Source organism: Bombina bombina, chromosome 7 (genome assembly GCF_027579735.1).
Source record: "Bombina bombina isolate aBomBom1 chromosome 7, aBomBom1.pri, whole genome shotgun sequence".
NCBI lineage: Eukaryota > Metazoa > Chordata > Amphibia > Anura > Bombinatoridae > Bombina > Bombina bombina.
The window spans coordinates 408,040,287-408,066,853 of record NC_069505.1 but is presented as its reverse complement, the minus strand read 5'-3'; the positions used below and the strand labels follow the sequence as shown (position 1 = coordinate 408,066,853).

Here is a 26,567-nt window from a genome sequence, read left to right as displayed (position 1 = left end):
CAGTCTAGCCCAAAATAAACTTTCATGATTCAGCTAGAGCATGTAATTTTAAACAATTTTCCAATGTACTTTTATCACCAATTTTGCTTTGTTCTCTTTGTATTCTTAGTTGAAAACTTAACCTAGGAGGTTCATATGCTAATTTCTTAGACCTTGAAGCCCACCTCTTTTCAGATTGCATTTTAACAGTTTTTCACCACTAGAGGGTGTTAGTTCACGTATTTCATATAGATAACACTGTGCTCGTGCACATGAAGTTATCTGGGAGCAGGCACTGATTGGCTAGACTGCAAGTCTGTCAAAAGAATTGAAAAAAGGGGCAGTTTGCAGAGGCTTAGATACAAGATAATCACAGAGGTTAAAAGTATATTATTATAACTGTGTTGGTTATGCAAAACTGGGGAATGGGTAATAAAGGGATTATCTATCTTTTAAAACAATAAAAATTCTGGTGTAGACTGTCCCTTTAATGTAAGTTCAATTAACAGCTTCTTTATTGTTAATAAAATATGATTTGTATAGGTAACCTAATTGACTTCTGTCTTCTTTAAACCTCATTTGTTATGTTACTATGTAACATTTTAACACTGATGGAATTAGACAAATCCATAATCCAACAAACTCACTTGCCCATTATACCCATAATGTCCTTTAGTGAGAGACACACATATCTCTATGGTTTTGGAACATAACAGGATTATTTCTCACATGTGACCTATTAGCGTCACTACACACTATTAAATGGACCAATCAGCAAACAGACACATCACATCTTACTTCAGTACTTTAACAAAGTCACTAGAATACACAGTGTAAGTGTTGTTTTATTATTTATTTCAGATTGTAAAGCTGTAATTATAAATTATAATAGTAGATGTTTTAGAGAGGTGATGTAAAGCTCTTGTGATGTTCCTTTCGCTCTCCAGATGTTCTCAGGGGTAGAGAGATTGTTTGGATTTACTGGGTGGAGTCACAATTCCGTTGATGAAGATAACAGCAACAAAGGAAAACCCTTCAAATAGTTTCTGTTCCTCTGATGAGATGGGCACATTCCAAGCACTAGATGGTTCAGCACCTGGCAAAGGTTTAGAAGTCTTTTCCAATGGTTTCTAAAGGATGAAAATATTTAATATACTTATTAATGTACTAGAACATCATGCCAACTAAATGTAAACAAAGAGAAATGTGAAAAACCTTAAAATATATGAGCAGCGGTATAGGTATAATATCTGCATGTCTGAAAAAGTGTCCTTTCACTACTTCAGTAACTATATTGTCCCATAAACAAGACAAAGAGAGGAACTATGTGATCATGTACTTACCACCACTGGGATGAAAGGGGGTTTTACCTTATGTTGCTCCAGCTGCACCCAGTCAAGACCATCAAAGAATCGGTGCCAACGAGAACCACAAACCCATTCTATACCCTATGTCTAGACATTTCATGGATTACTAATCATAACACATTTGCATTATAAGATAGATGATACATTAATGGTGATATTTGCAGTGAAAAGCAGGTCTTATAAGCCAAAATATAATTAATATATATGTAACACTGACCATTGTCCAAATAAGGTGGTTGAGCAGAACTCATCATCTTCCCCTTGACATAACCTAACCCTGTAACTTGCATCTATATATATATATATATATATATATACTGTGTTTATATATATATATATATATATATATATATATATACAGTATCTCACAAAAGTGAGTAAACCCCTCACATTTTTGTAAATATTTTATATATTTTCATGTGACAACACTGAAGAAATGACACTTTGCTACAATGTAAAGTAGTGAGTGTACAGCCTGTATAACAGTGTAAATTTGCTGTTCCCCAACAACCGTTGGCAACAAAAGTGAGTATACCCCTAAGTGGAAATGTCCAAATAGGGCCCAAAGTGTCAATATTTTGTGTGGCCACCATTATTTTCCAGCACTGCCTTAACCCTCTTGGGCATGGAGTTCACCACAGCTTCACAGGTTGACACTGGAGTCCTCTTCACCTCCTCCATGAAGACATCACGGAGCTGGTGGATGTTAGAAACCTTGTGCTACCCCACCTTCTGTTTGAGGATGCCTCACAGATGCTCAATAGGGTTTAGGTCTAGAGACATGCTTGGCCAGTCCATCACCTTTACCCTCAGCTTCTTTATCAAGTCAGTGGTCGTCTTGGAGGTGTGTTTGGGGTCATTATCATGTTGGGGTCATTATCATGTTGGAATACTGCCCTCTGGCCCAGTCTCTGAAGGGAGGGGATCATGCTCTACTTCAGTATGTCACAGTACATTCATGGTTTCCTCAATGAACTGTAGCTCCCCAGTGCCGGCAGCACTCATGCAGGCCCAGACCATGACACTCCCACCACCATGCTTGACTGTAGGCAAGACACACTTGTCTTTGTACTCCTCACCTGGTTGCCGCCACACATGCTTGACACCATAGGAACCAAATAAGTTTATCTTGGTCTCATCGGACCACAGGACATGGTTCCAGTAGTCTATGTCCTTAGTCTGCTGGTCTTCAGCAAACTGTCTGCAGGCTTTCTTGTGCATCATTTTTAGAAGAGGCTTCCTTCTGGGACGACAGCCATACAGACCAATTTGATGCAGTGTGCGGTGTATGATCTGAGCACTGACAGGCTGACCCCCCACCCCTTCAACCTCTGTAGCAATGCTGGCAGCACTCATACGTCTATTTCCCAAAGACAACCTCTGGATATGATGCTGAGCATGTGCACTCAACTTTTTTGGTCGACCATTGCGAGGCCTGTTCTGAGTGGAACCTGTCCTGTGAAACCGCTGTATGGTCTTGCCCACCGTGCTGCAGCTCAGTTTCGGGGTCTTAGCAATCTTCTTATAGCCAAGGCCATCTTTATGTATAGCAACAATTCTTTTTTTCAGATCCTCAAAAAGTTCTTTGCCATGAGGTGCCATGTTGAACTTCCAGTGACCAGTATGAGAGAGTGTGAGAGCGATAACACCAAATTTAACACACCTGCTCCCCATTCACACCTGAGACCTTGTAACACTAATGAGTCACATGATGCCGGGGAGGGAAAATGGCTAATTGGGCCCAATTTGGACATTTCTACTTAGGGGTGTACTCACTTTTGTTGCCAATGGTTTAGACATTAATGGCTGTGTGTTGAGTTATTTTGAGGGGACAGCAAATTTACACTGTTATACAGGCTGTACACTCACTACTTTACATTGTAGCAAAGTGTCTTTTCTTCAGTGTTGTCACATGAAAAGATATAATAAAATATTTACAAAAATGTGAGGGTTGTACTCACTTTTGTGAGATACTGTATGTGTGTGTGTGTGTTTGTGTGTGTCCCTCTAATATCTGCTCTTGACACTTTACATTTTTGTGGCTTCAATACTCACTATTCCTATGAACTTCTTTGTCCAGTAGTATAGTCCTTTGGGATAGGATGGTTCAACGTTTATAACAGCATTTTTAAGCTGCTCCAATGTTGTTGCATGGAACAGGCGCACCCAGTGGTCATTTCATATGTGATGACACCAAGGGACCACCAGTCAACAGCACAGGTGTAAGTCTTCCTTAAGTACATCTGTTAAAGGAATATTAAGAGGTTATTTGCAAACTGTCAGATAACGATTATGTTTTATTCATCAAACTCAGGTTTTAAGATTTTAGACTAACAGGAAAGTGGCTACTCAGGGGGAGTATCAATATTATTTAAATGGAAAGAACTGGAGCTACTCTGACCTTCTGATCTATAACAAGCTAGTGACTCACAATAAGATTTCCTTACACCAGTGTGATGTACAATCAGTAAAATAATTTTCAAAGAATAATACTGTTATATAGAATGTTAAAAACAAACTATGAATTAAGAATGTACAAAGTTATCCAAATACTATACAATTGCATATTAATAATTAAAATGAATTCACAATATAACGGCCAGATTAGGAGTTTTGCGTTATGAGGGGTGCGGTGCTAACTTGCATGTTATTGACACCGCTCACTTTCCTACAGCGCTGGTATTACAGGTTTTTACAAACCCGGCGTTAAAAGGCAAGAAGTGAGCGTAGAGCAAAATTGTGTTCAATACCACACTCCAATACCAGCGCTGCTTAAGTCAGTGGTGAGCTGGTTGTATGTGCTCGTGCGCGATTTCCCCATAGACATCAATGGGGAGAGCCGTCTGAGAAAAAGTAACACCTGCAATAAAGCAGCGTAAAGCTCCGTAACGCAGCCCCATTGATTCCTATGGGGAAAGAAAATGTATGTTTACACCTAACACCCTAACATGAACCCCTAATCTTACACTTATTAACCCCTAATCTGCGCCCCCGACATCGCCGACACCTACATTATACTTATTAACCCCTAATCTGCCTCTCTGGACATCGCTGCCACTATAATAAACTTATTAACCCCTAAACTGCCGCACTCCCGCATCACAAACACTAATTAAATATTATTAACCCCTAATCTGCCACCCCTAACATCGCCGTCATCTATCTACATTTATTAACCCCTAATCTGCCGCTCCGGACATCGCCGCCACCTACATTATACTTATTAACCCCTAATCTGCTGCCCCCAATGTCGTCGCAACCTACCTACATTTATTAAACCCTAATCTGCCGTCTCCAACGTCGCTGCCACTATTCTAAATTTATTAACCCATTAACCTAAGTCTAACCCTAACCCTAACTACCACTAACAAATATCATTTAAATAAATCTAAATAAAATTCATATCATTACCTAAATTATTCCTATTTAAAACTAAATACTTACAATAGTTACATTGTAGCTAGCTTAGGATTTATTTTTATTTTACAGGCAAGTTTGTATTTATTTTAACTAGGTAGAATAGTTACTAAATAGTTATTAACTATTTACTAGCTACCTAGCTAAAATAAATACAAATTTGCCTGTAAAATAAAACCTAACCTAAGTTACACTAACACCTAACACTACACTACAATTAAATAAATTACCTAAATTAAATACAATTAAAAAATTCAATACAATTAGCTAAATTACAACAAAAAACCCCACTAAATTACAGAAAATAAAAAACAAATTACAAGATCTTTAAACTAATTAGACCTAATCTAATAGCCCTATCAAAATAAAAAAAGCCCCCCCAAAATAAAAAAAAACCCTAGCCTAAACTAAACTACCAATAGCCCTTAAAAGGGCCTTTTGCGGGGCATTGCCCCAAAGAAATCAGCTCTTTTACCTGAAAGAAAAATACAAACAACCCCCCCAACAGTAAAACCCACCACCCACACAAACAAACCCCCAAATAAAACCCTAACTAAAAAAACCTAAGCTCCCCATTGCCCTGAAAAGGGCATTTGGATGGGCATTGCCCTTAAAAGGGCATTTAGCTCTATTGCTGCCCAAAGCCATAATCTAAAAATAAAACCAATTCAATAAACCCTTAAAAAATCCTAACACGAACCCCCTGAAGATCCACTTACAGTTTTGAAGATCCGACATTCATCCTCAATGAAGCCGGGAGAAGTCTTCATCCAAGCCGGGAGAAGTGGTCCTCCAGACGGGCAGAAGTCTTCAACCAGACGGCATCTTCTATCTTCATCCATCCGGCACGGAGCGGCTCCATCTTCAAGACATCCGACGCGGAGCATCCTCTTCTTTCTGACGTCTACCGACGAATGAAGGTTCCTTTAAATGACATCATCCAAGATGGTGTCCCTTAGATTCCAATTGGCTGATAGAATTCTATCAGCCAATCGGAATTATGGTTGAAAAAATCCTATTGGCTGATGCAATCAACCAATAGGATTGAACTTCAATCCTATTGGATGATCCAATCAGCCAATAGGATTGAGCTTACATTCTATTGGCTGTTCCAATCAGATTGCATCAGCCAACAGGATTTTTTCAACCTTAATTCAGATTGGCTGATAGAATTCTATCAGCCAATCGGAATCTAAGGGACGCCATCTTGGATGACGTCATTTAAAGGAACCTTCATTCCAGAAGAAGCCGTCGATTGAAGAGGATTCTCCGCACCGGATGTCTTGAAGATGGAGCCGCTTCACGTCGGAAGGATGAAGATAGAAGATGCCGTCTGGGTGAAGACTTCTGCCCGTCTAGAGGACCACTTCTGCCGGCTTCGTTGAGGATATCTTGCCGCTTGGATCAAGATTTCTCCTGGCTTCGTTGAGGATGGATGTCGGCTCTTCAAAACTGTAAGTGGATCTTCGGGGGTTAGTGTTAGGATTTTTTAAGGGTGTATTGGGTGGGTTTTATTTTTAGATTAGGGGTTTGGGCTGCAATAGAGCTAAATGCCCTTTTAAGGACAATGCCCATCCAAATGCCCTTTTCAGGGCAATGGGGAACTTAGGTTTTTTTAGTTAGGGTTTTATTTGGGGGGTTGGTTGTGTGGGTGGTGGGTTTTACTGTTGGGGGGTTGTTTGTATTTGTTTTTACAGGTAAAAGAGCTGATTTCTTTGAGGCAATGCCCCTCAAAATTAATTTAGTTAATTGTATTTAATTTAGGGAATTTATTTAATTGTAGGGTTAGGTTAGGTGTTAGTGTAAGACAGGTTAGGTTTTATTTTACAGGTCAATTTGTATTTAATTTAGCTAGGTAGTTATTAAATAGTTAATAACTATTTTAGTAACTATTCTACCTAGTTAAAATAAATACAAACTTGCCTGTAGAATAAAAATAAACCCTAAGCTAGATAAAATGTAACTATTAGTTATATTGTAGCTAGCTTAGGGTTTATTTTACAGGTAAGTATTTAGTTTTAAGTAGGAATTATTTAGTTAATGATACTAGGTTTTATTTAGATTTATTTTAATTATATTTAAGTTAGGGGGTGTTAGAGTTAGGGTTAGACTTAGACTTAGGGGTTAAAAGATTTAATATAGTGGTGGCGATGTTGGGGGCGGCAGATTAGGGGTTAATAAATGTAGGTAGGTGGCGTCGATGTTAGGGACAGCAGATTAGGGGTTAATAATATTAATTAACTAACGTTTGCGAGGCGGGAGTGTGGCGGTTTAGGGGTTAATATGTTTATTCTAGTGGTAACAATGTCCGGAGCGGCAGATTAGGGGTTAATAAATTTAATCTAGTGTTTGTGATGCGGGAGGGCCTCGGTTTAGGGGTTAATAGGTAGTTTATGGGTGTTAGTGTACTTTTTAGCACTTTAGTTATGAGTTTTATGCTACGGCTTTGTAGTGTAAAACTCCTAACTACTGACTTTAAAATGCGGTACGAATCTTGACGGGATAGGCTGTACCGCTCACTTTTTGGCCTCCCAGGGCAGGTTCGTAATACCGGTGCTATGGAAGTCCCATTGAAAATAGACTATACGCAAATTGCATAAGTTGATTTGCGGTAAGGCGAAAAAAAGTGTGCGGTGCCCCTAAATCTGCAAGACTCGTAATACCAGCGGTAGTAAAAAAGCAGCGTTATAAGACTTAATGCTGCTTTTTTACTCAGAACGCAAGACTCGTAATCTAGCCGAAAGTGTGGAGAGGTCTTTGTAGTGTAAAATGAGATACAGTGAGTGAAAAAATGATTTGATCCTCTGCTGATTTTGTACGTTTGCCCATTGACAAAGAAATAGAATAACAACAATAAAATCCAGAAAAACGCATTTCAAAAAAGTTATAAATTGATTTTAATTTTAATGAGTGAAATAAGTATTTGATCCCCTATCAATCAGCAAGATTTCTGGCTCCCAGGTGTCTTTTATACAGGTAACGAGCTGAGATTAGGAGCACTCTCTTAAAGGGAGTGCTCCTAATCTCAGCTTGTTACCTGTATAAAAGACACCTGTCCACAGAAGCAATCAATCAATCAGATTCCAAACTCTCCACCATGACCAAGACCAAAGAGCTCACCAAGGATGTCAGGGACATCAAACATGGAGGTGGAAACATTATGCTTTGGGGGTGTTTTTCTGCTAAGGGGACAGGACAACTTTACTACATCAAAGGGATAATGGACATGGCCATGTACAGTCAAATCTTGGGTGAGAACCTCCTTCCCTCAGCCAGGGCATTGAAAATGGGTTGTGGATGGGTATTCCAGCATGACAATGACCCAAAACACATGGCCAAGGCAACAAAGGAGTGGCTCAAGAAGAAGCACATTAAGGCCCTGGAGTGGCCTAGCCAGTCTCTCGACCTTAATACCAAAGAAAATCTGTGGAGGGAGGTGAAGGTTTGAGTTGCCAAAAGTCAGCCTCAAAACCTTAATGACTTGGAAAGGATCTTCAAAGAGGAGTGGGACAAAATTCCTCCTGAGATGTGTGCAAACCTAGTGGCCAACTACAAAAAAAGTCTGACCTCTGTGATTGCCAACTAGGGTTTTGCCACCATACTAAGTCATGTTTTGCAAAGGGGTCAAATACTTATTTCACTCATTAAAATGAAAATCAATTTATAACTTTTATTAAATGCTTTTTTCTGGATTTATTGTTGTTATTCTGTTGAAATAAACCTACAATTAAAATTATAGACTGATCATTTCTTTGTCAGTGGGCAAACGTACAAAATAAGCAGGGGATCAAATATTTTTTTCCCTCACTGTATATTTCCAACCTCAAATTCTGCCTCTCTCTCTAATTACTGTAAAGTTACTGTTTGATCCAAGTTCCCTCTGTGAGTTTTAAGGAATTTTTACTTCCTGTGACGTGATTAGAAATATGCATTTAGTTGATACTTTATAGAACAAAGCAGATTTTGTATAGTAAACAATAATACAGTGTTCTATTTAGCCCTTGCACACCGCGTGACTCTGCTGATTCATATTATAAAAATCACTATTTTCTTATGTCTCGGCAATAGTCATCTGTGGTAGTCATGAAATCTAAGCAATAATCTCTCACCTCTGGAGCAGTGTAGGCTGGACTTCCACCGTATGACCTGTCCCAGCACTGGCCATTCATGCTCAGAGTAGCAAGTCCATAGTCCGCAATATTTATGTGGCCTCCGCCACCCAGTAAGATATTATCTGGTCACTGTGGGAAAGACATTTGTGAGTTTGCTGTTATATTGTGAGTAGTCACGTGCGTATAATAAGGTCGGTAATAACAGAGGACACATACAGTGTGCGCTAGATATATTGGCAAAACACAACAGAAGCATCTGATAAAAGTAGAGTTCAATCTGTCTGTCTGTCTATCTATCTAATCTATCAATCTATTGATCTATCTATATATTGATCTATCGATCATCTATCTATCTTCTATCCACCTATGTATATATCTTCTATCTATCTTCTATTTCTATCAACCCATCATCTCTCTATCTATTTATCTATTGATATATCTATCTATCTAATCTAATCTAACCTTTCTATCTGTTTATTTATGTCTAGTGAACTACAATGAGGTGCGCTGTTCTAGTGAACCCTTATGGATGTTTCTATTGCTGAAAAACCCTGAGAACTGTTAGAAACTATGAAATACAAGAAAGGATAGAGGAGGTTTAATTACCAGTGGATGGTGTTTCTGTCATGAATATAATGCAGACCGCAAGCTATTTCTGCAGTGTAGAACCTGTTAGAGAGAAAAAAGAAAATTTATGCTTACCTGATAAATTTGTTTCTTTTTAGACACGATGAGTCCACGGATCATCATCCTTACTTGTGGGATATCACCTCCTGGTCAGCAGGAGGAGGCAAAGAGCTGTTATATATAGCTCCTTCCCTCCCTCCCACTCCAGTCATTCAACCAAAGTTAGGAAGAGAAAGGAAAAGCCAAGGTGCAGAGGTGTCTCAAGTTTACAAAAAAAAATAACAACCTGTCTTAAAAGAACAGGGTGGGCCGTGGACTCATCGTGTCTAAAAAGAAACAAATTTATCAGGTAAGCATAAATTTTCTTTTCTTTTTAAAGACATGATGAGTCCACGGATCATCAGCCTTACTTGTGGGATACAATACCAAAGCTAGAGTATATGGATGATCAGGGAGGGACAAGACAGGGAACCTAAACGGAAGGCACCACTGCTTGAAGAACCTTTCTCCCAAAAGCAGCCGAGGCAAAAGTATCAAATTTGTAAAATTTAGAAAAAGTGTGAAGAGAAGACCAAGTTGCAGCCTTGCAAATCTGTTCTACAGAAGCTTCATTTTTGAATGTCCATGAGGAAGCAACAGCCCTTGTGGAATGAACCGTAACCCTTTCAGGAGGCTGCTGTCCAGCAGTCTCATATGCAAAACTTATGATACTCTTCAGCCAAAAGGAAAGAGAAGTAGCCGTAGCTTTCTGACCCTTACATTTTCCCGAGAAAACCACAAATAAAGAGGAAGACTGATGAAAGTCCTTAGTCGCCTGCAGGTAAAACTTTAAGGCACGGACCACGTCCAGATTATGCAAAAGCCTTTCCTTATTAGAAGAAGGATTAGGACACAAAGAAGGCACAACAATCTCCTGATTAATGTTCCTATCAGAAACAACTTTAAGAAGAAATCCTAATTTTGTACACAAAACTACTTTATCTACATGAAAAATAAGATAAGGAGACTCATACTGTAATGCTGAGAGTTCTGACACTCTGCGAGCAGAAGAAATAGCCACCAGAAATAACACTTTCCAAGATAACAACTTAATATCTAAGGAATGCATAGGCTCAAACGGAGCCCCTTGAAGAACATTGAGAACTAAGTTAAGACTCCATGGAGGAGTAACTGGTTTGAACACAGACCTGATTCTGACCAAGGCCTGACAAAAAGACTGAACATCCGGAACATCCGCCAGACGTTTGTGTAACAGAATAGACAAAGCTGAAATTTGACCCTTTAAGGAACTAGTAGATACACCTTTCTCCAACCCTTCCTGGAGAAAAGACAAAATTCTAGGAATCTTAACTCTACTCCATGAGTAGCCCTTAGATTCACACCAAATCTTATGGTAAATCCTTCTAGTTACAGGTTTACGAGCCTGAATCATGGACTCTATGACCGAACCAGAAAACCCTCGCTTGGATAAAATTAAGCGTTCAATCTCCAAGCAGTCAGCTTCAGAGAATCTAGATTTGGGTGAAGGAAGGGCCCCTGAACCAGAAGGTCCTTTCGCAACGGAAGTCTCCAAGGAGGTAGAGACGACATCTCCACCAGATCTGCATACCAAATCCTGCGAGGCCTGGCCAGTGCTATGAGAATCACTGAGGCCCTTTCCTGCTTGATTCGAGCAATTACTCAAGGAAGAAGAGCAAATGGAGGAAACAGGTATGCTATATTGAAGGTCCAAGAGGCCGCCAGAGCATATATTAGCTCCGCCTGGGGATCCCTGGATCTCGACCCGTATCTCGAGAGTTTGGAATTCTGCCTGGATGCCATGAGATCTAACTCCGGCTGACCCTACTTGAGGATCAGACTGGAGAACACTTCCGGATGTAGTTCCCACTCCCCCAGATGAAAGGTCTGCCTGCTCAGAAAATCCGCCTCCCATTTGTCCACCCCTGGGATGTGAATTGCCGACAGACAACAAGAATGAGTCTCCGCCCACTGAATTATTTTGGATACCTCTGTCATCGCCAAGGAACTCCTTTTTCCTCCCTGATGATTGATGTAGGCCACTGACGTTATGTTGTCCATCTGGAACCTGATAAACTGAGCCGAAGCTAACTGGGGCCAGGCTAGGAGAGCATTGTAGATTGCTCTCAGCTCCAAAATGTTTATGGGCAAAAGGGACTCTACTTGGGACCAAATTCCCTGAGCCTTTAGGGAGCCCCAGACTGCTCCCCACCCTAGTAAGCTGGCATCTGTTGTCACAATCACCCAAGATGGTCTGCGAAAGCATGTTCCTTGGGAGAGATGATCCAGAGACAACCACCATTGAAGAGAATCCCTTGTCTCTTGTTCCAGTAGAAGCCGAGGGGACAAGTCCGAATAATCTCCATTCCATTGTCTCAGCATGTTCAACTGCGAGCAAACAGAATGATATCCATTGCCGCCACCATCAGTCCGATTAACTCCATGCACTGAGCCACTGAAGGACGAAGAGTGGACTGAAGGGCCAGACAAGAATCGATAATCTTTGATTTCCTGACTTCTGTCAGAAATATTTTCATAGACAGAGAGTCTATTATGGTTCCTAGGAAAGTCACTCTTGTGTGGAACCAAGGAACTCTTCTCTAAATTTACCTTCCAACCGTGGGATCTCAGGAAGGACAGCACCAAGTCCGTGTGGGATCTTGCTAGCTGAAAGAATTGCGCCTGAACTAGAATGTCATCCAGATAAGGTGCCACCGCAATGCCCTTTGAATGAAGTACTGCCAACTGAGACCCAGAACCTTTGTGAAGATTCTGGGGGCTGTGGCAAGACCGAAAGGAAGAGCCACAAACTGGTAATGTTTGTCCAGAAAGGCAAACCTTAAGAACTTGTGATGATCCCTGTGAATGGGAACATGTAAATACGCGTCCTTCAAGTCCACTGTGGTCATAAATTGACCCTCTTGGATCAATGGCAGAATGGAACGAATGGTTTCCATTTTGAAGGACGGTATCCTGAGAAACTTGTTTAGACTCTTGAGGTCTACAATTGGTCTGAAGGTTCCCTCTTTTTTGGGAACTACAAACAGATTGGAATAAAATCCCAGTCCTTGTTCTTGCACTGGAACGGGAACTATCACTCCCAGAGTGGAGAGGTCTTCTACACAGTGTAAGAACGCCTCTCTTTTTGTCTGGTCTGCAGACAATCTTGAAATTAGAAACCTGTTTCTGGGAGGAAAAACCTTGAACTCCAGCTTGTATCCCTGAGCCACAATTTCTATCGCCCAGGGATCTTGAACATCTCGTACCCAAGCTTGAACAAAGAAGGATAGTCTGCCCCTTACCTGATCCGGTCCCGGATCGGGGGCATACCCTTCATGCTGACTTAGAATCCCCAACCTGCTTCTTGGGCTGTTTGCCCTTGTTCCAAGACTGGTTGGGTCTCCATGCAGGCTTCGACTGTTCTTGCTTAGAGGAGGAAGAGGAAGAGTTTGTCTTGAAGTTTCAAAAGGAACGAAAATTACTCTAGCGACCTTTTTGCTTATTTCTCTTATCTTGCCGGAGAAGATGACCCTTACATCCCGTGATATCAGAAATAATCTCCTTGAGATCAGGTCCAAACAAGGTCCTCCCCTTATATGGAATGGCTAGAAGCTTAGACTTAGAAGATACATCCGCAGACCAAGGTTTTAATCATAAAGCTCTGCGGGCCAAGACAGAGAAACTCGATATCTTCGCTCCCAATTTGATAACTTGAAGGGAAGCATCCGAAATAAAGGCATTTGCGAGTTTAAGAGCCTTTATCCTATCTTGGATCTCATCTAGAGAAGTCTCAGTCCTGAGGGCTTCAGACAGCGCATCAAACCAATATGCCGCCGCACTAGTAACGGTGGCAATACACATGGCCGGCTGCCACTGCAGACCCTGGTGTACATAAATTTTCTTGAGCAACCCCTCTAATTTTTTATCCATGGGGTCCTTGAAAGCACAACTATCCTCTATGGGGATAGTAGTTCTCTTAGCCAGGGTAGAAACTGCTCCTTCTACCTAAGGAACTGTTTGCCAAGCCTCCTTAACAGTGTCGGCTACTGGAAACATTGTGTTAAAAATGGGAGAGGGAGAAAAAGGGATACCCGGTTTCTCCCACTCCTTAGTAATAATTTCAGTAGCTCTTTTAGGGACTGGAAATACATCTGTATAGAAAGGAACCTCAAAATATCTATCTAGTTTACTAGATTGTTGGGGAACAACCACAACTGTGGAATCACTGTTGTCTAAGGTAATTAAAACCTCCCTAAGTAGAAGGCGAAGATGTTCTAATTTAAATCTGAAGGATACCACCTCCGAGTCAGTCAGAGGTAACAAATCCTTTGAGTCTGAAATTTCTCCCTCAGAAGCTACTACAGCATCCTCCTCATTAGGTTGTTGAGAAGACACGTCTGAAATTGCAACAATGGCGTCCGAGACCTCGCTCACTGAGTGTCTGGCCTTTCTCTTACGCTTACCCTGTAACATAGGAAAGGCAGACAAGGCATCAGAAATAGTTGAAGACATAACAGAAGCTATGTCTTGTAAAGAAATCCCCGCAGGGACTATAGCAGAACTGCAGGGCACTGTTTGTGAGGGCGGAAAATTCTGGGACGCTTGGGGAGAAAGCTGCGGCATAGATTGACCTTCAACATTGGATTCCTGGACTAAGATAAAACTGGCTCAGAAAAAATATTATCCCTATAGCTTACAGTCCTTTGAATACATGAAGGAGAGAAAGGGATTGGTGGTTCCACATTAGCATCAAAGCATAAAGCACAGGTGACATCTTGCAAGTCCCCTTGGTCCATACTTTCACATATAAGTAATGAAAATTAGTAAATAAATAGAAATACTTATTTTTGAGAAAAACCGTTACTGTCTCTTTAAATTTTAAACGGTTGTTTTCTCTTTTACTGCAATAAAATGACAAATAACGATCTTTTGGTCTTAAATTTGTCCCAAAAATAAAATAAACTTGTACACCTCAGCACCTCAGCAGCTGCTGAAGTGCTCCTACCTACCGGAGTGCCCCTAGGATATTAAATCTTTATCGGTTCCAAAGAAGCTCAGGAACGATCTGCTTGCAGAATTAATAATAAATCAGTCACTACTAGTCTGTACCGGAATAGTGCAACACATATGCGACAGACCAAACAGAAACTGTGCAATAACTAGGTACAGTAGCGCTACTAAAGGTGCCAAAAACCCAGCCGGAAAGACAGACCATCGTGGGCGTGGCCTGATCCCTATAGTGAAACCACCGGAGCCCATTTTAAGTCTCACAAATAATAAAAGTCTTCTTCCGGCCCCAGTGCCCTATATGCTGCCCAAAATCTTTCCCACAAAGAAAAGAAAAGATGTCCCACACAGAGTACTCATAAATAAAAAGGAGCCCATTAAGTAATAAGTGTGCTTTTATTTGTACAAGATGTCTGAATCCTTATCCCAGAAAAAGGAAGCACTTACCTTGTCTTCTGCCTGGCAGCAAACGCAGCTCTCAGGTTTGAGAGGTCCTGTCCCTCACATAGCCCTGAGGAAAAAGAATGCTGAGTGACTAAAAACCTCAGACTAAAGGATAAGGGCAGCAAGAAATCATGGGAGGCGCAGTGAGAATTATGTCCCACAAGTTCCCATTGCTTTAAAGCCACCAAAAGCTCTACTGTAGAGACTGATATGGACTACGGCTACACCCTAGAACAAAGCAGCACAATCTTGCACTACTTTAAAAATAATAAACTCTTGATTGAAGAATCTATACTAACACCTCACTTTACCTCTTCCTATCACTAACGTAGGCAAAGAGAATGACTGGGGTGGGAGGGAGGGGAGGAGCTATATATAACAGCTCTGCTGTGGTGCTCTTTGCCTCCTCCTGCTGACCAGTAGTGATGTCGCGAACCTAAAAATTCCGTTTCGCGAACAGCGGACTAGAACTTCCGCGACTGTTCACGAACCGGCGAACTGGGCGAACCGCCATTGACTTCAATAGGCAGGCGAATTTTAAAACCAACAGGGACTCTTTCTGGCCACAATAGTGATGGAAAAGTTGTTTCAAGGGGACTAACACCTGGACTGTGGCATGCCGGAGGGGGATCCATGGCAAAACTCCCATGGAAAATTACATAGTTGATGCAGAGTCTGGTTTTAATTCATAAAGAGCATAAATCACCTAACATTCCTAAATTGTTTGGAATAACGTGCTTTAAAACATCAGGTATGATGTTGTATCGATCATGTAGTGTAAGGGTTACGCCCGCTTCATAGTGACAGACCAAACTCCCCGTTTAAAGGTACAGTCTACACCAGAATATTTATTGTTTTAAAAGATAGATAATCCCTTTATTACCCATTTCCCAGTTTTGCATAACTAACACATTTATAATAATATACTTTTAACCTCTGTGATTATCTTGTATCTAAGCCTCTGCAAACTGCCCCTTTTTTCTGTTCTTTTGACAGACTTGCAGTCTAGCCAATCAGTGCCTGCTCCCAGATAACCCATGGTAAGGTTCCCAGAGGCAGTTGCGGCGCCAGGGAATGTGTATATGGCATGTATTTTAGGAACCGGGCGGGAGATGGAAAAAGATGCTTGGTCGGTCCTCCTACTTCAAATTTGGGGCACTGCGCGTGCAATCTACTGTGCCACCAGATATGAGTGGTGTGTTAAGTAGTACTATTCCTATCACTTTAATCCCTGTTACGTGCCTTTTATTTGTTTTGTTTTTTGAAGCCACAGTGCAGCACCAGAGGCCAGAAAAATTTGGCATGTACATATGCCAGAAAAATTAGGCATTGTTGCAGCCGCTGCTGTAGCAGCAGCCAGAACAATTGATGTTTTCCCTGGCAGAAAGTGCCCTAAAACATTGCGGCTTGAACACTAGTTGGTGGCGGATAAGTCACGCAAGTCATCCGGCATTTGAAGATAAAATACAGCAGCTTGTGGACCATTTATAGACCAAGGCAGATCATCTCATTAGGCCTTTTTTACTCCAATGTATCGCCCAATGTCAGTGCCTTCGGGATCCATCCCTAATTCATCTTAATAAAGGTGAGGTAATCTAGACTTTTTTGACCAAGCCGACTTCTCTTCTCAGTGACAATACCTCCTGCAGCACTAAAGGTCCTTTCTGACAGGACACTTGAAGCGGGGCAGGCCAGAAGTTCTATAGCAAATTGTGATAGCTCAGGCCACAGGTCAAGCCTGCACACCCAGTAGTCAAGGGGTTCATCGCTCCTCAGAGTGTCGAGATCTGCAGTTAAGGCGAGATCGTCTGCTACCTGTCGGTCGAGTCGTTCTCTGAGGGTGGACCCCGAAGGGCTGTGGCGATGCATAGGAGTTAAAAAGCTCTGCATGTCCTCCAGCAACAACACGTCTGTTAAGCGTCCTTTCCTTGCCGGCGTGGTCGTGGGAGTCGGAGGATTACTTTCACCTCTTCCCCTGTTAGATGATTCCCGTTGTGCTGTGACATCACCCTTATACGCTGTGTAAAGCATACTTTTTAATTTATTTTGGAACTGCTGCATCCTTTTCGACTTGCAGGAATTTGGTAACATTTCAGGCACTTTATGCTTATACCGGGGGTCTAGTAGCGTGGACACCCAGTACAGGTCGTTTTCCTACAGTTTTTTTATACGAGGGTCACTCAATAGGCACGACAGCATGAAAGACCCCATTTGCACAAGTTTGGATGCCGAGCTACTCATGTCCCGTTCCTTGTCCTCAGTGATCTCACTGAAGGTATGTTCTTCCCCCCAGCCACATACAACACCACGGGTACCAGATAGGTGACAACGAGCACCCTGGGATGCCTGTTGTGGTTGGTCTTCCTCCTCCTCCTCCTCCTCAAAGCCACATTCCTCCTCTGACTCCTCTTCCTCACAATCCTCTTCCAGCGTTGCCGCAGGTCAGCAAGCGATGCTGATAAGGCTGTTTCTGGTGGTGATGGTGACCACAACTCTCCCTCTTCCTCTTCACGCTCATCTACGGCCTGATCCAGCACTCTTCGCAGGGCACACTCCAGGAAGAAAACAAATGGTATGATGTCGCTGATGGTGCCTTTGGTGCGACTGACTAGGTTTGTCACCTCCTCAAAAGGACGCATGAGCCTACAGGCATTGCGCATGAGCGTCCAGTAACTTGGCAAAAAAATCCCCAGCTCCGCAGAGGCTGTCCTAGCTCCCCGGTCATACAAATACTCGTTAACGGCTTTTTCTTGTTGGAGCAGGTGGTCGAACATTAGGAGTGTTGAATTCCAACGTGTCGGGCTGTCGCAAATCAAGCACCTCACTGGCATGTTGTTTCACCGCTGGATATCTGCAAAATTCACCATGGCCGTGTAGGAACGCCTGAAATGGCCACACACCTTCCTGGCCTTCTTCAGGATGTCCTGTAAGCCTGGGTACTTATGCACAAAGCGTTGTACGATCAGATTACACACATGTGCCATGCACGGCACATGTGTCAACTTGCCCAATTTCAATGCCGCCAAAAATTTACTTCCGTTGTCAGAAACCACGTTGCCGATCTCCAGTTGGTGCGGAGTCAGCCACTGATCCACCTGTGCGTTCAGGGCGGACAGGAGTGCTGTTCCGGTGTGACTCTCTGCTTTCAGGCAAGTCAACCCCAAGACGGCGTGACACTTCCGTATCCGGGATGTGGAATAGTACCTGCGGAGCTGGGGGAGTGCCGTTGATGTGGAGCAAGACGCAGCAGCAGAAGAGGACTCAGCCGAGGAAGAGGTTATGGAAGAGGATGGAGTAGGAGGAGTAGAGGAGGTAGCAGCAGGCCTGCCTGCAAGTCGTGGAGGTGTCACCAACTCCTCTGCAGAGCCACGCATTCCATGCTTGTCAGCCATCAGCAGGTTTACACAATGCGCAGTGTAGGTGATATACCTGCCCTGACCATGCTTTGCAGACCAGCTATCAGTGGTCAGATGGACCCTTGCCCCAACACTGTGTGCCAGACATGCCATTACTTCCTTTTGCACAATCGAGTACAGGTTGGGGATTGCCTTTTGTGCAAAGAAATTTCGGACGGGTACCTTCCACTGCGGTTTCCCAATAGATACAAATTTTTGGAAAGCCTCAGACTCCACCAGCTTGTATGGTAAAAGCTGGCGGGCTAAGAGTTCAGACAAGCCAGCTGTCAGACGCCGGGCAAGGGGGTGACTTTGGGATATTGGCTTCTTACGCTCAAACATGTCCTTGACAGACACCTGACTGTGGGCAGATGAGCAGGAACTGCTCAAGGTGAGACACGGAGTGGCAGATGGTTGAGAGGGGGCAAGGAGGACAGCAGTGGTTGACGTGGCTGAAGATGCTGGACCAGGAGGAGGATGGAGGCTTTGAGTTTGTGTGCTGCTTCTACTCATGTGTTCATCCCATTGGCGTTTGTGATATGAGATCATGTGCCAAAGTAGTTGTACCTAGGTGGGTGTTGGACTTCCCATGACTCAGTTTCTTTTGGCACAGGTTGCAAATGGCATCGCTGTTGTCAGAGGCAGACACACCAAAAAAATGCCACACTGCTGAGCTCTGCGATGACGGCATTCTGGTGGTGGCAACAGCATGCGTTGATTGGCGTGCTGTCTGGCTGACCCCGGGTGCCGATGCATGCTGTCTGACTGTGTCACTAGCTCCTTGCGACGACCTCCCCCTGCTTCCAACTCGTCTCCTCCTCCTCCTCCTCTCTGTCTCCCCATCTGAACTTTCCCCCTCTTCTTCTTCTCTTCTAGCGGGCACCCACGTGACATCCACGGAGGCATCATCATCAACCGCTTCACTTGTATCTGACAAATCAACAAAGGAAGCAGCAGTGGGTACAACATCATCATCATCATCATCACACCGTACGTCCATGTCTGTAATGCTGCCTGACTGAGACATATCACTGTTATCTACATCCTCTGTCAATGATGGTTGCGCATCACTCATTTCTTCCAACTGATGTGTCAATAACTCCTCTGACAGATCAAGTGAAGCAGCTGTGGTGCTAGTGTTGGTGGTGGTGGTAGGCGGGCGAGTGGCACTGGTCACTTGAGAGGTGCCCGAAGCTAAGCAGGGGTGGATGGTGTGTCAAGGTTCCGAGCGGAAGCTGTAGAAGATTGGGTGTCCTGTGTTAGCCAGTCAACTAGGTCCTCCTCAGAACATTTCGCGTTCATGGTACGTGGCCTCTGAACACTGGGCATTATTGTAGGGTCAAAGGGAATCACAGCACCACGACCATGACGGCACCTGCGGGGTGACCTGCCTCTGCCTGTCATTTTTTAAATGTACACTTACACTACTATTAAACAAAATATGAGTGGTGGCACTGGGCAAGTGGGCACAGTATACGCTGTGAGCCTGACACCAAAAAGCAGACTGATGTTTCACAGTCAAAAATGTTTATTTTTCAAATATTTACACTACTGTTATAACAAATATGATTGGTGGCACTAGTTGGCAAGTGGGCCTGGCACACACGCTGGCAGGCAGGCAACTGCAATTAGATTACACTAGCAGACTGATGTTTCACAGTCAAAAACGTTTTTTTTTTAAATATTTATACTACTTTTACAACAAATATGAGTGGTGCCACTAACTTGGCAAGTGGGCCTGGCACACACGCTGGCAGGCAGGCAGGCAACTGCAATAAGATTACACTAGCAGACTGATGTTTCACAGTCAAAAAAGTTTTTTTTTTAAATATTTACACTACTGTTATAACAAATATGATTGGTGGCACTAGTTGGCAAGTGGGCCTGGCACACACGCTGGCAGCCAGGCAGGGAACTGCAATAAGATTACACTAGCAGACTGATGTTTCACAGTCAAAAAAGTTTTTTTTTAAATATTTACACTACTGTTATAACAAATATGATTGGTGGCACTAGTTGGCAAGTGGGCCTGGCACACACGCTGGCAGCCAGGCAACTGCAATTAGATTACACTAGCAGACTGATGTAAAAGTTTTTTTTTAAAAAAATTAACACTAATGTTACACCAGATATGAGTGGTGGCACTGAGCAAGTAGGCACAGTATATGCTGCGAGTCTGACACACAGGCTGGCAGTGGCAGGCTGGCCTGGCAATTGAAATTAGATTACACTAGCAGACTGATGTAAAAGTTTTTTTTTTTTAAAAATTACACTAATGTTACACCAGATATGAGTGGTGGCACTGAGGAAGTAGGCACAGTATATGCTGTGAGCCTGACACACGCTGACAGGCAGGCAAATGCAATTAGATTTCAAAGAGAAAAAAAAGACTGATGTTCTAGCCCTTAAAAGGGCTTTTTAGGGTGCTGTCCTTACAGCAGAGATCAGATGAGTCCTTCAGGACTGTAGTGGACACTGAATACACTAGCCTAGCTATCAATTTCCCTATAAAAACAGCAGCAGAAGCACTATCCCTCCTCTCACTAAGAATGCAGGATCAAAATGAATCTAAAATGGCTGCTGCCCAGGAGCTGGGAGGGTCTGGGAGGGAGTGTCTGACGCTGATTGGCTGAAATGTGTCTGCAGACTGTGTGATACAGGGTCAAAGTTTACTCAATGATGACGAATAGGGGGCGGATCGAACATCGCATATGTTCGCTTGCCGCAGCGAACGCGAACAAGCTATGATCGCCGGGAACTGTTCTCCGGCGAACTGTTCGGGACATCACTACTGACCAGGAGGTGATATCCCACAAGTAAGGATTTAAAAAGAAAAAGGTAAATTCTGATAAAACACAGACATAAAACTTGTTTGCATGTAGTTAGTATTATGTTCCTTTATAGACGGCATATCTTATGTACCCAATGGCTCCTCTGACTCAGAATCTATGTGTATCTGTGTATAAAGTCATCCCCAATACAAGGTCCATCTTAAAGGCCATAGTTACTTTATTAAGGCTGTGTTTAGCCATCTATAGTCCTGTTTTTCTTTTTCCTGTAAATCTCAGTTCTTAGCAATAACTTACCTTGTGCTCTCAATAGAAAGAAACCAGCTCCTATCCAAGTGATCTCTCAGGCTGCCTGCAGGGAACTACACCATGATGTAATAGATATGGTACTGTAGTAACACACACTGAGAACAAGATATAGGTTAATAATCACTTTTAACAGCAGATAAAGATTGGTTTGAGTGTGTTTCTACTACACACAGGAGCTTTTCTAGATTTTAGACAAATATTGCGCTATAGCACATGGCACAACCAGTAAATATCCATATCAGGCAGCATAAAACAGGCACAGCACACCTAGTGGCAGACTCAGGTTACTACATCAGCTCTAATGTTACTGAGCTATAAATATGTCTCGTCACAAAACAACTGATGCTGTACGGTGCCATGACATTTATATCTCACTACTTTTATGTCAGTAATTACATAGGGTGCCTTTTATCCTGTATAGTTATGGGGCACTGAGACCTGACCCACCTCATCACTTGTATAGTTATGAGGCACTGAGACAATCTGACCCACCTCATCACCTGTATAGTTATGAGACACTGAGACCTGACCTACCTCACCACCTGTATAGTTATGGGGCACTGAGACCTGACCCACCTCATCACCTGTATATTTAAGGGGCACTGAGACCTGACCCACCTCATCACCTGTATAGTTATGGGGCACTGAGACAATCTGACCCACCTCATCACCTGTATGGTTATGGGGCACTGAGACCTGACCAACCTCACCACCTGTATAGTTATGGGGCACTGAGACAATCTGACTCACCTTACCATCTGTATAGTTATGGGGCACTGAGACAATCTGACCCACCTCACCACCTGTATAGTTATGGGGCACTGAGACAATCTGACCCACCTCACCATCTGTATAGTTATTGGGCACTGAGACAATCTGACCCACCTCACCACCTGTATAGTTATGGGGCACTGAGACAATCTGACCCACCTCACCATCTGTATAGTTATTGGGCACTGAGACAATCTGACCCACCTCACCACCTGTATAGTTATGGGGCACTGAGACCTGACTCACCTTACCATCTGTATAGTTATGGGGCACTGAGATAATCTGACCCACCTCACCACCTATATAGTTATGAGGCACTGAGACAATCTGACCCACCTCACCACCTGTATTGGAAGTGGAAGGCCCTCTAGTGGGCCTGTAGCAAAATTAAGGGATAACTGAGTTGAAGTCTGGAAGGTACTAGGTGTTACATTGTTGCAAGTGTAGGGGCAGGTGTTTCTGCTTACCTTTATAGGTCCTGACTGCAGTGGATCCGGCCCTCTTTTGTTCCTGGTTCCAGACTTCAAGGAAGCTTTCTTCTGTGGAGATGGAGCGTTCCAAGAGGAAGTCTGTGCCGCCAAAGCATTACAGAGAAGTGGTGAAGGTGGTTCCAGGCATGCGAGGAGCTGCAAGAGATAACGGTGGATCAGGATCAGAGGATGTGGTACCCCCCTCCCCTGTAGCTAGGCCCAGGGTGTCTCCTATGATTCCAAACAAGTCTAAAACTAAGGGGAGGCTGGGAGCCAGGGCCCCTGCTGTGGGCCCTGGGTCTCAGGATTCCCCTCCTGGCCCTTCCCCTCAGGTTAGCGTTGCCCCTAGTGCTCTTGGGGTTCAGGATGGGGTAGTTATGGCTGGTGGTTCAGGCCCTGTGGGGGTTGGGGGGCCTTCTCTGATTGTGGCTGGTGGTTCAGGCTCTGTGGGGGATGGGGGCCCTTCTCTGTCTCTTCATCAAACCCCTCCCAGGAAGTCGTCCCCTTTTCCCTATTCCCCTCCACTATTTCCGGATGGTCAGGAGCACACTGTTTCCCACACTTATGGGGCCCAGGAGGATAGGCCGCACAGGGAACAGGCTGCTGCCGGGCACGTGTCATGGCAGCAGCTTCAGTCCCATCCGCCTGCGGCCTTATCCTCCATCCTGTTGTTGGCCCACGCCCTCTGGGGAGATACTTCCCCGGGTGGCTTGGGTAGCGTGGGAGCGGGTCAGGCCGGAGGGCGGGGCACCCATGAGGTCTGGGCTCTTCAGATACCTGGTCTCGCGTCAGGCCGTAGCCCCGCCCCTTCCGGCATTGCGTCGCGCGCTTCCTCCCAGAGTGACGTATCAGACGGGGAGGAGCGCGGGCGTGCCAGACTGCGCACTTCTTGCGACCGGAGCAGATCACCGCACGGAGCTCACATTAGTAAGTTGGGGAGTCTCCGTGTGGGCGGTCGGGCTCCTGAGGCGGCAGGGGGTGGACAAAGGGGGCTCAGATTGGGTCAGGCTTGGAAGGCAGCAGGGAAAATTGTGGGCAGTAGACGAGCAACATTGGCCAGGCAGAGAGGGTGGAGTACGGCAGTCGGCCATGTTAATCAGGGCGTAACTTTTGTTGGGATCCACAGGGGTATAACTGTGGTTAGACAGTGTGACACTATGGGGGACACAGAGTTTTTGGATGTTTCTGGTACTGCTTCAGGGGTCTCAATGTCTAGGGAGGCTAGTATGCATGTGCCTCAGGGCATTAGGCGTGAGTCTGCTAGTGCTGTGAGTGGGCCTCAGGGCCAGGTTTCAGGTGTGACTGAAGAGATGATCAGAAAAGCTGTTGCTGCTGCGTTAGGTGTGTGTTTGCCTAGGGATCAGGTTGCGAGTCCCTCAGGGGCTCAATCATCGGCACGGAGTACTCCCCAAACTGTTTTGTTTCCCCAGGGTTTCTCCATGGAGCAGACTGTAGCAGCTGTGGCGTCTACATCCAACCAGGGATCTGTGCCTGTTGCGGCCTCAACTCCAGCGGCTACGGAGGACAGAAATCAGCAGTTGGCAACTGGAGCAGCACCCCCATTGGCCCCCAGCAGTGAGTTTCTTCTGCACACATCTGCACACACTGAGCTAGGTTCATCCTCTAGTGGGTCAGGATCCGAGAGTGAGGGTGACTTAGGGCTAGTGGGTAAAGGGCAGAGTGGGGAGTAGCCTTGTGTCTCCCCCATCGCAAGAGGCTAGCTCGGGTCTGCCGACCATGGGTGCACTCCCTTTGTCATGGAAGGTAGCGTCACACGGGGACACTTATCCGTGTTTGGTGCACTCCTTGTACGGGCACTTAAAGTCTAAGGTGGTCAAAAAGATTCAAGATGGACGGTATGTCAACATCTTTGAATTCTCCCCTGAGGCTTGTAGGGCCAGAGAGGGCGCGGCAGACGGCACTGGGCCCAAGAAGGTCCAGCGTCCAGAGACATTCGAAGAGTGGCAGCGGTGCTTTAGGGTACTAGCTACTTGTTATGTCGATAAGTGGCCCTCCCAGGGATCTGTGCCTGTTGCGGCCTCAACTCCAGCGGCTACGGAGGACAGAAATCAGCAGTTGGCAACTGGAGCAGCACCCCCATTGGCCCCCAGCGGTGAGTTTCTTCTGCACACATCTGCACACACTGAGCTAGGTTCATCCTCTAGTGGGTCAGGATCCGAGAGTGAGGGTGACTTAGGGCTAGTGGGTAAAGGGCAGAGTGGGGAGTAGCCTTGTGTCTCCCCCATCGCAAGAGGCTAGCTCGGGTCTGCCGACCATGGGTGCACTCCCTTTGTCATGGAAGGTAGCGTCACACGGGGACACTTATCCGTGTTTGGTGCACTCCTTGTACGGGCACTTAAAGTCTAAGGTGGTCAAAAAGATTCAAGATGGACGGTATGTCAACATCTTTGAATTCTCCCCTGAGGCTTGTAGGGCCAGAGAGGGCGCGGCAGACGGCACTGGGCCCAAGAAGGTCCAGCGTCCAGAGACATTCGAAGAGTGGCAGCGGTGCTTTAGGGTACTAGCTACTTGTTATGTCGATAAGTGGCCCTCCCAGGGTCATAATCTTTTTAAATACGAGGATACCATTGATGATATCCACTCCAGGTGTAAGGAAGGCGCATGGCGTGAGTACGATATGGCCTTCCGCAGGAAGATGGTGGGTAACCCCCTCCTGCATTTTGGGACTAAGGATATTCACCTGTGGTCCAAATTGGGTGTGGAAGGGGGTGCGATTGGCACCTCTGGCCCACGCCAAGGTGTCAGTAGAGTGGCGCCGAGTAAAAAGCTGGAAAGTTCCAGGATAAACTGTGTGACAGGGGGGCTGGCTGCTCCTTTCGCCACATCTGTAAATTCTGTAGCGGACCGCATTCTGGGGCAGACTGCAACAATCAAAGGGAGTCTGGTGCGGACAAGCCAGCCTCCAAAGGAGGTCCTGGGTTCAAGGGCCCCAACCCCTCTTAGAGTGGCAGCCATGGAGCCATGGCTGGCTCAGTACCCCGATCTGGGGGCAGCTCAGCTGCTCCGGTCAGGGTTGAGGGACGGGTTTAGAATTCTGGTGGGGGGGGCCGTTGTGGGTTCAGTGGTACATAGGAACCTTAAGTCGGCCTACCAATTCCCGGGGGTGGTACGGAAAAAAATGAGTAAAGAGTTAGCCTTGGGCAGGGTGGCTGGCCCATTTTGGGTGAAGCCGCTGGCTTACTTGGTGGTGTCCCCATTGGGCGTTGTCCCCAAGAAGGATACCGGCAAATTTCGGCTCATACATCACCTGTCCTTCCCGAAAGGAGGGTCGGTGAATGACGCCATTGACCCAGACATGAGTTCGGTACATTACCAGTCCTTTGACGATGCTCTGGAGATTGTCAGGAGGAAAGGGGCAGGGGCTTTGATGGCAAAGCTGGATATAGAGTCCGCTTTTAGATTGCTGCCGCTGCACCCGTCGGCCTTCAGGCTTATGGGCATGAAGGTGGATGGGGCATTCTATGTGGATAAATGTCTTCCCATGGGATGCTCGCTATCATGTGCGTTGTTCAAATGTTTTAGTTCCTTTCTGCATTGGGTAGTGCAGAGGGCATCCAGTGGTGGGGCCGTGGCCCACTACCTCAATGACTTCCTGCTGGTGGGGAAGGCGGAATCGGACGAATGCTCATGCATGATGATCGTCATGCAAGACATGATGGGTAGATTTGGGGTGCCTCTGGCTGACGACAAGACACAGGGCCCCTGTACATATCTTACTTTCCTGGGTATTGAAATAGATACCAGGGCCGCGGTTTGTAGATTGCCACAGGACAAGGTCGACCGCCTGTTGAAGGTGGTTTTGTCGGTGAGCAAGGCCAGCTCGATTTCTGTCAAGGAGTTG

The 26,567-nt window shown here is 44.8% G+C and overlaps 1 long non-coding RNA gene across 1 annotated transcript; it reads right to left on the bottom strand.

The window, feature by feature from the left end:
- Positions 1-8,872: 8,872 nt before the first annotated feature.
- Positions 8,873-21,476, bottom strand: LOC128635949 (uncharacterized). Its single transcript, XR_008398629.1, has 3 exons — positions 21,453-21,476; positions 9,482-9,544; positions 8,873-9,004 (listed from the first exon to the last, which is right to left on the bottom strand). It is a non-coding gene; the product is annotated as an uncharacterized LOC128635949 (long non-coding RNA).
- Positions 21,477-26,567: the final 5,091 nt, after the last annotated feature.